We start from the raw sequence: 14,157 nt of genomic DNA, 5'->3' as shown, positions 1-14,157 counted from the left end.
TGCCTGTAATCCCAGCTACTCAGGAGGCTCAGGCAGGAGAATTGCTTGAACCTGGAAGGCGGAGGTTGCAGTAAGCTGAGATCACACCATTGCACTCCAGCCTGGGCAACAAGAGCGAAACTCCGTCTCAAAAAAAAAAACAAAAAACCTAACACTTCACATTTTAGAGTGGTCTATTTACTAGCTCACAGTATGTACCTTGTGATCTAAGTAAAATAACTTTGTAGTATTTCTCCAAAGCCATGTTTCTTTTATGAGTTTGTTGAAAATGCTAACACAGAAAGCCATTTTCACTATTATACGATTTCTTAAGAAGATAAAACATGGCTAGTTAATATTCAATAATAATTTTCTATAATAATAGCTGTCTGTTGCATTGGTTCTGTAGAATCAAGGTAACTATTTCTTGGGGTTTTTGTTTGTTTTGTTTCGTTTTTGAGACGGAGTCTCACTCTGTCACCCCGGCTGGAGTGCAGTGGTGTGATCTCGGCTCACTGCAACCTCCGCCTCCCGAGTTCAAGCTGTTCTTGTGCCTCAGCCCCCTGAGTAGCTGGGATTACAGACACCCGCCACCACGCCTGGCTAATTTTGTATTTTTAGTAGAGGTGGGGTTTCACCAGGTTGGTCAGGCTGGTCTCGAACTCCTGACCTGAAGTGATCTGCCCACCTCAGCCTCCCAAAGTGCTGGGATTACAGGCGTGAGCCACTGGGCCTAACCTCAAGGTAACTGTTTTCTAGATATCAAATTTTCTTAAATGCTTATTATGACTTTAATCAATTTTTAGAACTGAGACTTCTGTGAAATCTAGCCAAACAAATTCAATTTTGTTCCATTCTAACTTCAGAGTTTTTGTACTGGTCATAGCTCCTTTTTCTCCATCTTCATCCCTCCACCCCTACCCTTCATAGTGTAATGAAATAAAACTGACCACCAAAGGCTTCTGGTCTGTTAGACATGCTTAGTATAACCTTTAATATTTGCCCAAGCACTTTGACCTCTGTAGATCTATTCAGATTTGAGAACACTCATTTGATCTGTGGAGTCCTTGCTGGTGAGTGCAGTGTAAAGGCAAAATTTTCTATTACCTAATAGTTAAAATTTTGCATCCGGCATGGATTTTGAAGCTGTTTGCTTTTACGTTCACCTATTCTGGGGATAATCTAATAACAGCACTATTTAGGAAATTATAAAAACAATGTTTGACGGATGATTATCATTGGCTAATTTCATTTGCTGTCCTTTGTGAGAGGCTGCATTGTGGAATTATTTTCCTATCATAAGCAATTTTATCAACTCTAGTAAAGGCCCACATCTTCTGGAATAAGCCCCTTTATCCAGATTTTATACAAACGTAATCTTTATATACCAGAGAATAGCGATAGACTGTGAAAATGACTCTGAGTTTCATGGAGAAGCTAGTGAGCACTATAAGGATATATTTCTAGCTAGAAACTAATAGCATACAACCTTGAAAAAAAAAAAAGGCGAGAGAGGGTACATCCAAGAGAGAAAAATTAGAATGAAGAGAAATGTATTGCATGATAAAGAATGTCACACTAGAAAGGAAAGATAGAATTTTAACATCACCTTTTGCTAGCCCATGGTTACTCTGTTGTTAGTTTATCCCCATCTTGAGTGCTTGTGATTCTAATGTCCTTTTTCAAACTTCTAAGTGGCCTGAGTTTTCCACTGAAACTGTACAAAACTATTATTTATCAAGCTTTTGGGGGTGGGAACCAGAGGATGTTTCTCCTTTCGGTAATTTTTGTTCTTCTGTCTTCATTTGTTTCCTTTTTTGGCTGAAGAATGGGCTCCTACTGCTTGACTTGTCATCTTTATGTGCTGTTTACACATGGCTTTTGCAAAAGAAGCCATTACCACATCTGATTTATCTTTTATTGCAAGTGCCCATTTAAAAGCATTTGTTTTAACTTAAAAAAATTGTTTTAATCATCAGGCTAATGTGCCTACTGATTATTATACAACCTAGGGAAAGACTGATATAATTTTTCAAAATAGGAAATTACAAATATTAATATTAATGTATAAAGACATATGTTTTGCTCTTAAGAGGTTTTCCCCTAGGCACTTAAAGCCATTCTTTGCTGAGACTTAACCTTGTCATGTTTTGTTAAAGAGAAGAATATAGAAGCAAAGCACTCGCAATTAACTGATCTTATCAGGATTAAATTCTACATTTTTTAGTTTGCATGTTGTAGACCATCTGGGGGTATTACTTAAATACATTGTTGATAATTTAAGTGACTGTGATATTTATTGTTTACTTTAGTTAAGAACCAGGAGCTGGACTCTTCTGCTGGGTATCTTCCTTCTGTGCTTAGCAAGATAACCTCGATTCCTGCTGGTTCTGTGGGCATTTGCACTGCAAAGCATTTCTTACTGGGTTTGCAAAGCAAGGGTAATGTGCTCTGTGGGTGTATGTATGTCTGTGCACCCTCACCCCCTATTCCCACTGCCATCTCTGTTCACTTCATTTTACTTATCAAAACTTCTTTTTCTCAATCTATGTCAATCTTATTAAAAAGTTTAATGAATCACTTTTCCCAGACATATAGAAACACTAATAAAAGTTTTATGTGTTAAATTTTCCTCACATATTTGCATTTCAGCAAGCCACAGAGTCATTGCACAGATGATGGTGACTGATTACAGCATTGGTTATATCATTAAGCAGTACTTACAAGGCCAGCCTTAAATCTCATTTTACTTGACAGAATGCAAAATAAAATGAAGATAATGTGGAAAACAATGGTATAGTTTAATGGATGTAGTGGATTGGGGATTACAATTGTGTAAAGTGACTGCAGCGGTATATGCTAAATCTCAGACTCTCATTTTGAGGAAAATTTAGTAATTTCAAGGAGCAAATGTGTGGGTAATAGCAATATAGAAAGATAAGCTTTGAGGCTAGAAACAGTAATAAATCTCTGACATTTTAAAAGAGTTGTAAATTGTGTGACTAATCAGAAATATTCTATTTTCTTTCTTAACAGACAGTATGTATCCCCAAACTATCCGTTATAAACGGTATTCTTCCTGAGGATCTTGGTTCAGGAATATTTATGAAATAGCCTCATAGTATACCCATTTTAATTCTCCTGTCACAATTTCTTTCTTCAAAGTTGTGATGTTCTCTAAAATATAATGAGGACCTGTTTGAGAACTTGCTAACAAAAGCTGAAAGGAAGCCCAATTTTAGTTAAATCCATAGGCTTGGCCCACTTCAGGAGTTCAAGAAACACCATGTAGGGACTTCCTGTCTTTATTGCTTTGGTTCACGTTACTTTGCAAAAAGTAATATTTTAAGAAATATAAATCATTCTAGATATGAATTGTGATGTGATAGTACCAATCTATAGTGTATATCACTAACCTAAAGTTATTGTTTAGATCAGTTTTGGAGATACTTTGATCTTCTTCTTTTTTTTTTTTTTTTTGAGTTGGAGTCTCACTCTGTTGCCAGGCTGGAGTGCAGTGGCATGACCTTGGCTCACTGCAACCTCTGCCTCCTGGGTTCAAGTGATTCTCATGCCTCAGCCTCCTGAGTAACTGGGATTACAGGCACCCGCCACCATGCCCGGCTAATTTTTTTGTATTTTTAGTGGAGATGCGGTTTCACCATGTTGGCCAGGCTGGTTTCGAACTCCTGATCTCAAATGATCCGCCTGCCTCAGCCTCCCAAATTGCTAGGATTACAGGCGTGAGCCACCACACCTGGCCAACAACCACATTTTAAATCACTTTCCTGATAATATCCCTTCTACCTCTAAATCAGAAAGCATTAAAATACAATGAAGCTATAATTTAAATTTGAAGTATTTCTTTTCCACCAGTTATACAGATATATTAAATTCATCATCATTGACTTTGACTTTCTTTTCTTTTCTTTTTTACCCCAAGTTTACAACCTCCACCTGCCAGGCTCAAGTGATCCTCCCACCTCAGCCTCCTTAGTGGCTGGGAATATAGGCATACGCCACCACACCTGGCTAATTTTTTGTATTTTTGGTAGAGATGGGGTCTTGCCATATTGCCCAGGCTGGTCTCGAACTTCTGGACTCAAGCAATCTGCCTGCCTCGTCCTCCCAAAGTGCTGGGATTAAAGGCGTGAACCACCTCACCCAGCTGACTTTGACTTTCAAAACCAACTAACTAAATTACCAAGGTTTAATATTATATTCTCCTTATAAAAGAGAACTTTTATATTACATACCAGTTACTAGCTTATAATTCTTTCCTCTAACTACCTTTTTCTTTTAGAAGCCTATTAAGGCTTATTTTTTACTGTTTTTAAAAGGCTTGGAAGATGTTAAGGATTTTTTAGCACTTTCTGCATAAATTGTTTACTAGACTCTTCAGGTTTTAAAGATCATTTCACTACTGAAACCAGATACAAGTGCTTGCATAAGAAAATAATCACATTTTATTACAAAAGTAATACATACTTGTTTTAGAAAGGTTAGGAAATAGAGGAAAAACCACAAACAAAAAGATCGTTTGCAATCCCATGATTATTAATATTTTAGTACACCTTAAAATCTTTTGTCTTTCCTTTTTTTTTTTTTTTTTTTTTTTGAGACAGAGTCTTGCTGTGTCACCAGGCTAGAGTGCAGTGGTGCCATCTCGGCTCACTGCAACCTCCGTCTCCCAGGTTTAAGCAATTCTCCTGCCTCATCCTCCGGAGTAGCTAGGACTACAGGCACATGCCACCACACCGAGCTAATTTTTGTATTTTTAGTAGAGATGGGGTTTCACCATGTTGGCCAGGATGGTCTCGATCTCTTGACCTCATGATCCACCCGCCTCAGCCTCCCAAAGTGCTGGGATTACAGGCATGAGCCACTGCGCCCAGCCACCTTCAGATCCTTTTCATGTGTATATTTATACACATTGGAAAATATAATTTTTAAATGGCTAAGAAATGAAGCATAACTGATCAAGAGGAGGGTTTAGTCTTTGAATTATATAGAAAGATAAAATGAGACAATAGCAGTGTGTTTTCTTCCTTTTAATAGAGAAAGGAGTTGTTTTTCTATTGCCACTAAAAGGTAAAATTGGTCTTCACTAAGTGGGGAACAAGTGACTAAATGTGTGGGGATAAAATTACTACACAGGTACTCATACATGGCTCTTATGTAGCAAAATTTTAGAAAAATTTTCAGGATATATTTTCACTTTGATCTCTTAAAGGATAAGACAGTCTTGTAAGCTTAACTGTGGTTCTTTTTTTTTTTTTTTTTTGAGACAGAGTCTCGCTCTGTCGCCCAGGCTGGGGTGCAGTGGCACAATCTTGGCTCACTGCAAGCTCCGCCTCCCGGGTTCACGCTGTTCTCCTGCCTCAGCCTGAGTAGCTGGAACTACAGGCGCCCGCCACCATGCCCGGCTAATTTTTTGAAGTTTTAGTAGAGACAGGGTTTCACCGTGTTAGCCAGGATGGTCTCCATCTCCTGACCTCGTGATCCGCCGGCCTTGGCCTCCCAAAGTGCTGGGATTACAGGTGTGAGCCACCGTGCCCAGCCAACTGTGGTTCTTTTGATAGTCTCTTCAAATATGTAAATCCTTACTTCAAAAATAACCTGAAAAGAAATAGACTCTGGATTGCATTTGTTGGAGTGGCAGCAAAATACCTATAAAACACCCATATCCTGCTTTTTTTTTGAGATGGAGTTTTGCTCTTGTTGCCCAGGCTGGAGTGCAATGGCACAATCTCAGCTCACTGCAACCTCCACGTCCTTGGTTCAAGCAATTCTCCTGCCTCAGCCTCCCGAGTAGCTGGGATTACAGGCATGCGCCACCACACCTGGCTAATTTTGTATTTATATTAGAGACGGGGTTTCTCCATGTTGGTCAGGCTGGTCTCGAACTCCCAACCTCAGGTGATCACCCGCCTTGGCCTCCCAAAGTGCTGGGATTGTAGGCGTGAACCACTGCGCCCGGCCCATATCCTGCTTTTAATAATATCTGGAATTCATAGGTCAAAAAAGGGGTAATTTATAACTCATAAAGGCATATGTATAATCAGGGTCTGATGATTCTGAGACATAATCCCTTTGCATAAATAGTTTTTGAGAGAAAGCCTTTAGGAAAAAAAATCTTGTTTTCTTCCCCAAAACAAAGAAAATACTGAATTATCATACTTAGCAGGAGCCATTGACTTTTTAAATGAAATTGAGAATCTTCAAATAATGTTTGTGTTCAGTTAAATATTTGTCTAATATTCTTTTTTTCATATTATTAAAACCAACTAGATATCATTGCAGTACTTTATATATATAGGCAGCCAATCTTTCTATCATAGCATCTTTTTTCCTTTTTCTTTCTTTTTTTTTTTTTTGAGATGGAGCCTCCCTCCTGTCGCACAAGCTGGAGTGCAGTGGCACGATTTCAGCTCACTGCAACCTCCACCTCCTGGGTTCAAGCGATTCTCCTTCCTCAGCCTCTTGAGTAGCTGGGATTACAGGCGTGCACTACCACGCCTGGCTAATTTTTGTATTTTTAGTAGAGACGGGGTTTCGCCATGTTGGCTAGGCTGGTCCTAAGCTCCTGACCTCAGGTGACCCACCCGCCTCGGCCTCCCAAAGTGCTAGGATTACAGGTGTGAGCCACTGCACCCGGCCAGCATCTTTTTTCTTACAGATTCCCCATCAGTTCAGGTAAGCAACATCTAGATTAACACCTTTGAATCACATTAAGTCTCAGCTTTGCCTTTTTGTCACTGAGGATGGTTCAGACACAGCCATATATTCATCTTCTACTTGAGAAGATCCCTTTAAAGTTTTCAGGCTAATTTGGTATGTGCAGTTGCAGTCTTATATAATCCAATGGCCCTTGATGATGGTCACAGCCAAAGGCAACAACACTGTCAGTTAGAATTCTTTACTGATATTAAATGCCAAATTCTGGGTGTCTTGTGTCATGGAGACTTTATATTTTCTTCTGGCCAGTCTTGTCTTCTGGCTTTTCAGCCTTCTTATATGTAAAAATCTAGTGTCAGCCACTCAGAACAGACTCTGTTAAGAGGAGTTTGGGCGCTGTTTGTATGTCTCAAAGTTAAAGTCGGGTTTGCTATGTGTTATTTTGAGCATAATAGGACATGTCCTGAAGCTGGGCACACTGGCATGTGCCTGTAGTCCTAGCTAATCGGGAGCCTCAGATGGGAAGATCCCTTGGGCCCAGGGATTTGAATCCTGCCTGAGCATCATAGTGAGAGCCTATGTCTAAAAAATAAATATATACATAAGTAAAATAAATAGGACATGTGCTTTGGTCCTACTTGAAATACCTTCTGGTGTCATGGGAAGAAAATGGGCTTTAGAATCAGAGATAGATCTGAGTCTAAACACTAGCTGCTCATCTGTTCATCTATAAAATAGAAATAATGACTACTTCATAATTATACTGTAAATAATTAAATGAAAAAACATGCTCAAGTGATTAGCACAGCACCTGGCACATGGTAAACATACAAAAATATTAGTTTTCTCTTATTTTACTGATGGAGGAGATAAAATGCTGGACTAGCCTATGAGTCTGGTCAAATGAGCCACTGTTTATTTCTTCCTAAACATGCTTTTCTAAACATTTTAGTTACAGAATAGCACAGGACAAAGAAGAAGTTCTCAAGTGACCTGGATTTACCTAACATACCTTCAACACGTTTTTACTGAGCATCTATTACACACCAAAAACTGTACAAGAAAGATAGAGAGCTAAGTAAGACAGTAACAAGTTCTCATCCCCCAAGGATTTCATAGGCTAATGGAAAAGACAGATGAATATGCCAGTGATGATAGGGTACAATGGGAACAAAAGAGGACTGGTATCTAAACATACTTTAGTCAGCCAAGGAAAATCTAGAAGAAATGACAGTTGAGCTAAGTGTGGACTTCCAGGCAGAAGGAATAAGATTTACAAAGGCACAGAGATAATAGAAAGATGCTCTGTCCTAGGGAATACAAATAGTTTTGAAGTAATGGGGAGAAGGATATATGTGGAGTTGTAGCTGGGTGAAGCTGGAGAGAGAGGTAAGGGTCAGATTTTAAAGTATTTTCTGTCTTACTAAAACCCAGTGAAGGGCTTTAAACTAGAAAACTGAATTTTCAGTGTTTAATTTTAGAAATAAGCACTTTAGCAGCATAACAGAGGACATGTTCAAGGAAGGTTTGAGATGAGAAAGAAGGAAGGAAGAAAGGAAAGAAGAAAAACTGTTGAGGGCATTTGTGGTAATCTGGATGAGGCATTCTAAGAGCTTTAACAGGCCGGGCACAGTGGTTCACACCTGTAATCTCAACACTTTGGGAGGCTGGTGGGCAGATCACTTGAGGTAAGGAGTTCAAGACCAGCCTGGCCAACATGGTGAAACACTGCCTCAACTAAAAATACAAAAATTAGCTGGGCATGGTGGCACGCATCTGTAACCCCAGCTACTTGGAGGTTGAGGCAAGAGAATCACTTGAACCCAGAAGGTGGAGGTTTCAGTGAATCAAGATTGCACCACTCTACTCCAGCCTGGGCGAAGAGCTTAAACAAAGGTAGTAAATGTGGGAATTGATGAGGGAAACATTAAAGCAAATAGATAAAGTAGATATTAAAATGGAATAAAAATGCCTTGATGACATAATCTCTGGGGGTTAGCGGATAAATGTAAGGAAGAAGTTGAAGATGATTCTCAGAATTCTGGCATGGATGATTGGATGGATGGATGGAGATGCCTTCTACTAATATGATAGAAGTGACAGAGGGGCCGGATGTGGTGGATCACCTGAGGTCAGAAGGTCAAGACCAGCCTGACCAACATGGAGAAACCCTGTCTCTACTAAAAATACAAAATTAGCTGGGCGCGATGGCAAATGCCTGTAATCCCAGCTACTCGGGAGGCTGAGGCAGGAGAATCGCTTGAACCTGGGAGGCAGAGGTTGCAGTGAGCCGACATCGCGCCGTTGCACTCCAACCTGGTCAACAAGAGCGAAACCCTGTCTCAAAAAAAAAAAAAAAAGAAATGATAGAGGAAGTTGGGGTGGGAAGCCCAGAGAGCAGCAGAGATGAGTTTAGTTTGCAACATGTTGCATTCTACACCCCTGGGAGGATGCTCAACAAATAGTTGTCTGTGTTGTCCTGGAGATCTGGATAACAGTGTCAACTTGAGAAGTTGATTTGACCATATGTGAGTGTGCTATAAATGGTAATCCAACCCAACTGTTATGTTTTTCTTTTATTTCTGAAGACTAGTACATGTTAGGTGCTCAGTAAATATTTGTTGAGTTGAAATTACTGTGGCTAGGGCTTTTATCATTGTTGTCTTCTATACATGCTTTGGAAAAAAAGAGATTGTTCTGTCTAATTTAACTCAGCAGTAGGCAAGTTTGGGTCAGGTGGTGCTGGCCTAAGTAATGTTTAGTTCACGAATAGCTTCTTGATGACAGACTACCACTTATCACTTGAACAAACTGGCACAAAATTGGCTCTTTCTTGATTATCTTAGGTATTTGTCTGATTATTAATCAGCCTTCTCAGTTGTGACAAATTATTTGAAGAAGCCCAAAGTTCCTCTCCATGTGAATGGGTTTAGATAGCTATTCACAATGCTAGGACTAGCATGTAGCAATTTCAGAAAGCCTATTTGTTTAATACCAGCTGATCTATTTTTGGACAGCTCTATAGCCACTTGCCTGACTCAAAAGAAACAGTGAGATAAGTGCCCTGGAAAGTAGCATAACATCTTAACAATATGACAAATTCATTCTAGTGTCCCCCAGGCCCTAGGACATTATAGGTGCTCTGCTCATTGGTTGGTTGAATTAAATAAGTATAGTACTTTAGAATTTACAATATGGTTTCATATACAGTATATTATTGTATTTGATCTTCAGAACCCTATGTCAAACCAAGTACTATTTTCATGTTAAATATGAGGAAATTCATACATTCTTGTCAAAAATAATTGCTGTATCTCAGATACATTTGCAGACAGAGATAGCCTTGTTGTCAGTCTTTCAGTTCCATCTTTCATATCCTAAGTCATATTTGTTATCAGCCAATGAAAGATCTACCTAGGCCGGGCGCGGTGGCTCAAGCCTGTAATCCCAGCACTTTGGGAGGCCGAGGCGGGCGGATCACGAGGTCAGGAGATCGAGACCATCCTGGCTAACACGGTGAAACCCCGTCTCTACTAAAAAATACAAAAATTAGCCGGGCGTAGTGGCGGGCGCCTGTAGTCCCAGCTACTCTGGAGGCTGAGGCAGGAGAATGGCCTGAACCCGGGAGGCGGAGCTTGCAGTGAGCTGAGATGGCACCACTGCACTCCAGCCTGGGTGTCAGAGACAGACTCCGTCTCAAAAAAAAAAAAAAAAAAAAGAAAGATCTATCTAATATGAATTCAACTAGTGCCAGTTTGAGATGCTTTTGAGTTGCATGTTTCAAAATGGCTTGGGAGTGAAGCTGGCCTGAAGTTCCTGTGTGCAGTGTGTCTTTCCTTGCCTTTATGGAGCCCTGGTTAATATTCATCACAATGGAGGCTGGTTTACAAGTTAAGGAGCAGCAGTGATTTTCCTAATGTAATACATATAACATTGATTTGAGTACTACAGTGTGTAAGCTGGTTCAAACTGTATTGTTTACTCATAGGAACACCTTCTTACCTTCTTTTTTTTTTTTTTTTTTGAGACGGAGTTTCGCTCTTGTTGCCCAGGCTGGAGTGCAATGGCATGGTCTTGGCTCACCACAACCTCTGCCTCCCGGGTTCAAGCAGTTCTCCTGCCTCAGTCTCCCGAGTAGCTGGGATTACAGGCATGTGCCACCACGCCTGGCTAATTTTGTATTTTTAGTAGAGGTGGGGTTTCTCCATGTTGGACAGGCTCGAACTCCCAACCTCAGGTGATCCGCCCACCTCAGTCTCCCAAAGTGCTGGGATTACAGGCGTGAGCCACCGTGCCTGGCCAGGAACACCTTCTTCCTTTCTTTATTGTTTCTGTGTGGTTTGTAATATGGTCAAAGGCTCTTACCAAGATTTCATGCCTAAGTGGCTTATATACAGCTCTCTGGTGATCACATGCAGATGTCACTTGCCATAACATTTGGCTTTCGTTAGGTTATTTCTTTTTCTTCTTTTAACTTTTATTTTAGGTACATGCGCAGGTTTGTTATGTAGGTAAATTCGTGTCATGGGGGTTTGTTTTACAGATTATTTTGTCACCCAAGTACTAAGCCTGGTACCCAATGGTTATTTTTTCTGATCCTCTCCTTCCTCCCACCCTCCACCCTCAAGTAGGCCCTGGTGTCTGTTGTTCCCCTCCTTGTATCCATGTGTTCTCATCATTTAGGTCCCACTTATAAGTGAGAACATGCAGTATTTGCTTTTATTGTTCCTGTGTTCGTTTGCTAAGGATAATGGCCTCCAGCTCCATCTGTGTTCCTGCAAAGGACATGAGCTCGTTCTTTTTTATGGCTGCATAGTATTCCATGGTATATATATACCACATTTTCTTTATCTAATTTGCGATTGATGGGCATTTAGGTTGATTTCATATATTTGTCATTGTGAATAGTGCTACAATAAACATACACATGCATGTGTCTTAATGGTAGAATGATTTATATTCCTTTGGGTATATACCTCGTAATAGGATTGCTGGGTCAAATGGTAGTTCTGTTTTTAGCTCCTTGAGGAATCACCACACTGCTTTCCACAGTGGTTGAACTGATTTACATTCCCACCAACAGTGTGTAAGCATTCCCTTTTCTCTGCAACCTCACTGGCATCTGTTATTTTTTGACTTTTTAGTAACAGCCATTCCGACTGGTGGGAGATGGTATCTCACTGTGGTTTTGATTTGCATTTCTCTAATGATCAGTGATACTGAGCCTTTTTTCTTATGCTTGTTGGCCACATGCGTGTCTTCTTTTGAAAAGTGTTCATGTCCTTTTGCCCATTTTTTAATGGAGTTGTTTCTTTCTTGTAAATTTGTTTAAGTTTCTTATAGATGCTGGATATTAGACCTTTGTCAGATGCATAATTTGCAAATATTTTCCCCAATTCTGTAGGTTGTTTACTCTATTGATAGTTTCTCTCACTGTGCAGAAGCTCTTAAGTTTAATTAGATCCCATTTGTCAATTTTTGCTTTTGTTGTGAATTGCTTTTGGCATCTTCATCATAAAATCTTTGCCAGTTCTTAGCTGGGCACTGTGGCTCATGCCTGTAATCCCAGCACTTTGGGAGGCCGAGGTGGGTGGATCACGAGGTCAGGAGATCGAGACCAGCCTGACCAACATGGTGAAACTCCGTCTCTACTAAAAACACAAAAATTAGCCGTGCGTGGTGGCACACACCTGTAGTCCCAGCTACTCTGGAGGCTGACGCAGGAGAATCGCTTGAACTTAGGAGGCGGAGGTTGCAGTGAGCCAAGATCACACCACTACACTCCGACCTGGGCGAGAAAGCGAGACTCTGTCTCCAAATATATATGTATATTTGCCAGTTCCTGTGTCCGGAATGCTATTGCCTAGGTTGTCTTCCAGGGTTTTTATTAGTTTTGGGTTTTACATTTAAGTCTTTAATCTATCTTGAGTTGACTTTTGTATATGGTATAAGGAAGGGATCCAGTTTCAATATTGTGTATATGGCTAGTCAGTTATCCCAGCACCATTTATTGAATAGAGAATTCTTCCTTCCCTCATTGCTTGTTTTTGTCAGCTTTGTCGAGGATCAGATAGTTGTAGGTGTGTGGCCTTATTTCTAGGTTCTCTATTCTGTTTCATATGTCCATTTTCATACTAGTACACCATGCTGGTGTTTGTTTTTTGTTGTTGTTGTTTTCTTATTTTTTTTTCTTTTTTTTTCTTTTTTGAGGCCGAGTCTCATTCTATCACCCAGGCTGGAGTGCAGTGGCTTGATCTCAGCTCACTGCAACCTCCACTTTCCGAGTTTAAGCAATTCTCCTGCTTCAGCCTCCCAAGTAGCTGGGACTACAGGCACATGCCACCATGCCCAGCTAATTTTTGTATATTTGTAGAGACAAGGTTTTGCCACGTTGGCCAGGGTGGTCTCAAACTCCTGACCTCAGGTGATCTGTGCCTGCCTCAGCCTCCCAGAGTGCTGGGATTACAGACATGAACCACCATGCCCAGCCTACCATGCTGTTTTGGTTACTGTAGCATTGTAGAGATCTTTCACCTTCCTGGTTAGCTGGCATTCCTAGGTGTTTTATTCTTTTTGTGGCAAGGTTATTTTTCAAATGACTAATTCATTTCCTACTAGTGTGAATTCCTTCTTCTTCCACTTAGAGCACCTTTCTTTTAACTTTAGGAATAGGTCCGTCTACTGGGATGGTATCTTCTCTTCCACATTCTCTTCCATGTGCAGTGGTCCCTCAATATCTGTGGGGCCTTGGTTCCAAGACCTCCCTTGGATACCAAAATCCACAAATGCTCAAGTCTTGGATTTAAAATGACATGGTATTTACATATAACCTATGCATATTCTCCTGAATACTTTAAATCATCTCTAGATTACTCATAATACCTAATAAAATATAAATGCTATGTAAATAGTTGTTATACTATATTCTTTAGGGAACAATGACAAGAAAAAAGTCTGTACATGTTCAGCATAGATGCAATTTTTTTTCCAGATACTTTTGATCCATGGTTGGTTGAATCCATGGATGCAGAACCCACAGGTACAGAGTGCTGACTCTACTTGCTTTAGAACTGTTTTTCCTGTGGAGTGAGGTATTTGGCCCAGGAGGGAACTCTGTGTTTCCGGGATTTATTTCTCCTGGAGGTTGGAGGTGTTGTGTCATTCATCTGTGAAGAAATACATCTCAGCTGCTGGGTCATTTTAATTGTTTACAAAGAAACATTTCACCATTTTTGATATCATGTTTGATGCCATGACAGTGATTGAAGTAAGCCTGTGCTAGATGTACTCAACTTCTGTCTCCCTGACAACTAATCTAGATTTTAGCTTCTCCATGCAGGGCTAGTGTGAGGATACATACAGTTTGGAAATATGAAACATTTTTCAACCTGATTAGGTTCCTCAAGAATGTGTTTTACCTGTAATCCCAGCACTGTGGGAGGCAGTGGTGGGAGGATTATGAGAGGCCAGGAGTTTGAGATCAACCTGGACTACATAGTG

General features: G+C 40.3%; 1 protein-coding gene across 50 annotated transcripts in view; it reads left to right on the top strand.

The window, feature by feature from the left end:
* The window catches only part of EPB41 (erythrocyte membrane protein band 4.1), a 233,172-nt gene that overhangs the window by 194,323 nt on the left and 24,692 nt on the right, over positions 1–14,157 (top strand). The gene's annotated exons all lie outside the window — the stretch shown is intronic.

The sequence above is a fragment of the Gorilla gorilla genome, chromosome 1 (assembly GCF_029281585.2).
Source record: "Gorilla gorilla gorilla isolate KB3781 chromosome 1, NHGRI_mGorGor1-v2.1_pri, whole genome shotgun sequence".
Classification (NCBI taxonomy): Eukaryota; Metazoa; Chordata; class Mammalia; order Primates; family Hominidae; genus Gorilla; species Gorilla gorilla.
This window is presented reverse-complemented; position numbering and strand designations above follow the sequence as displayed.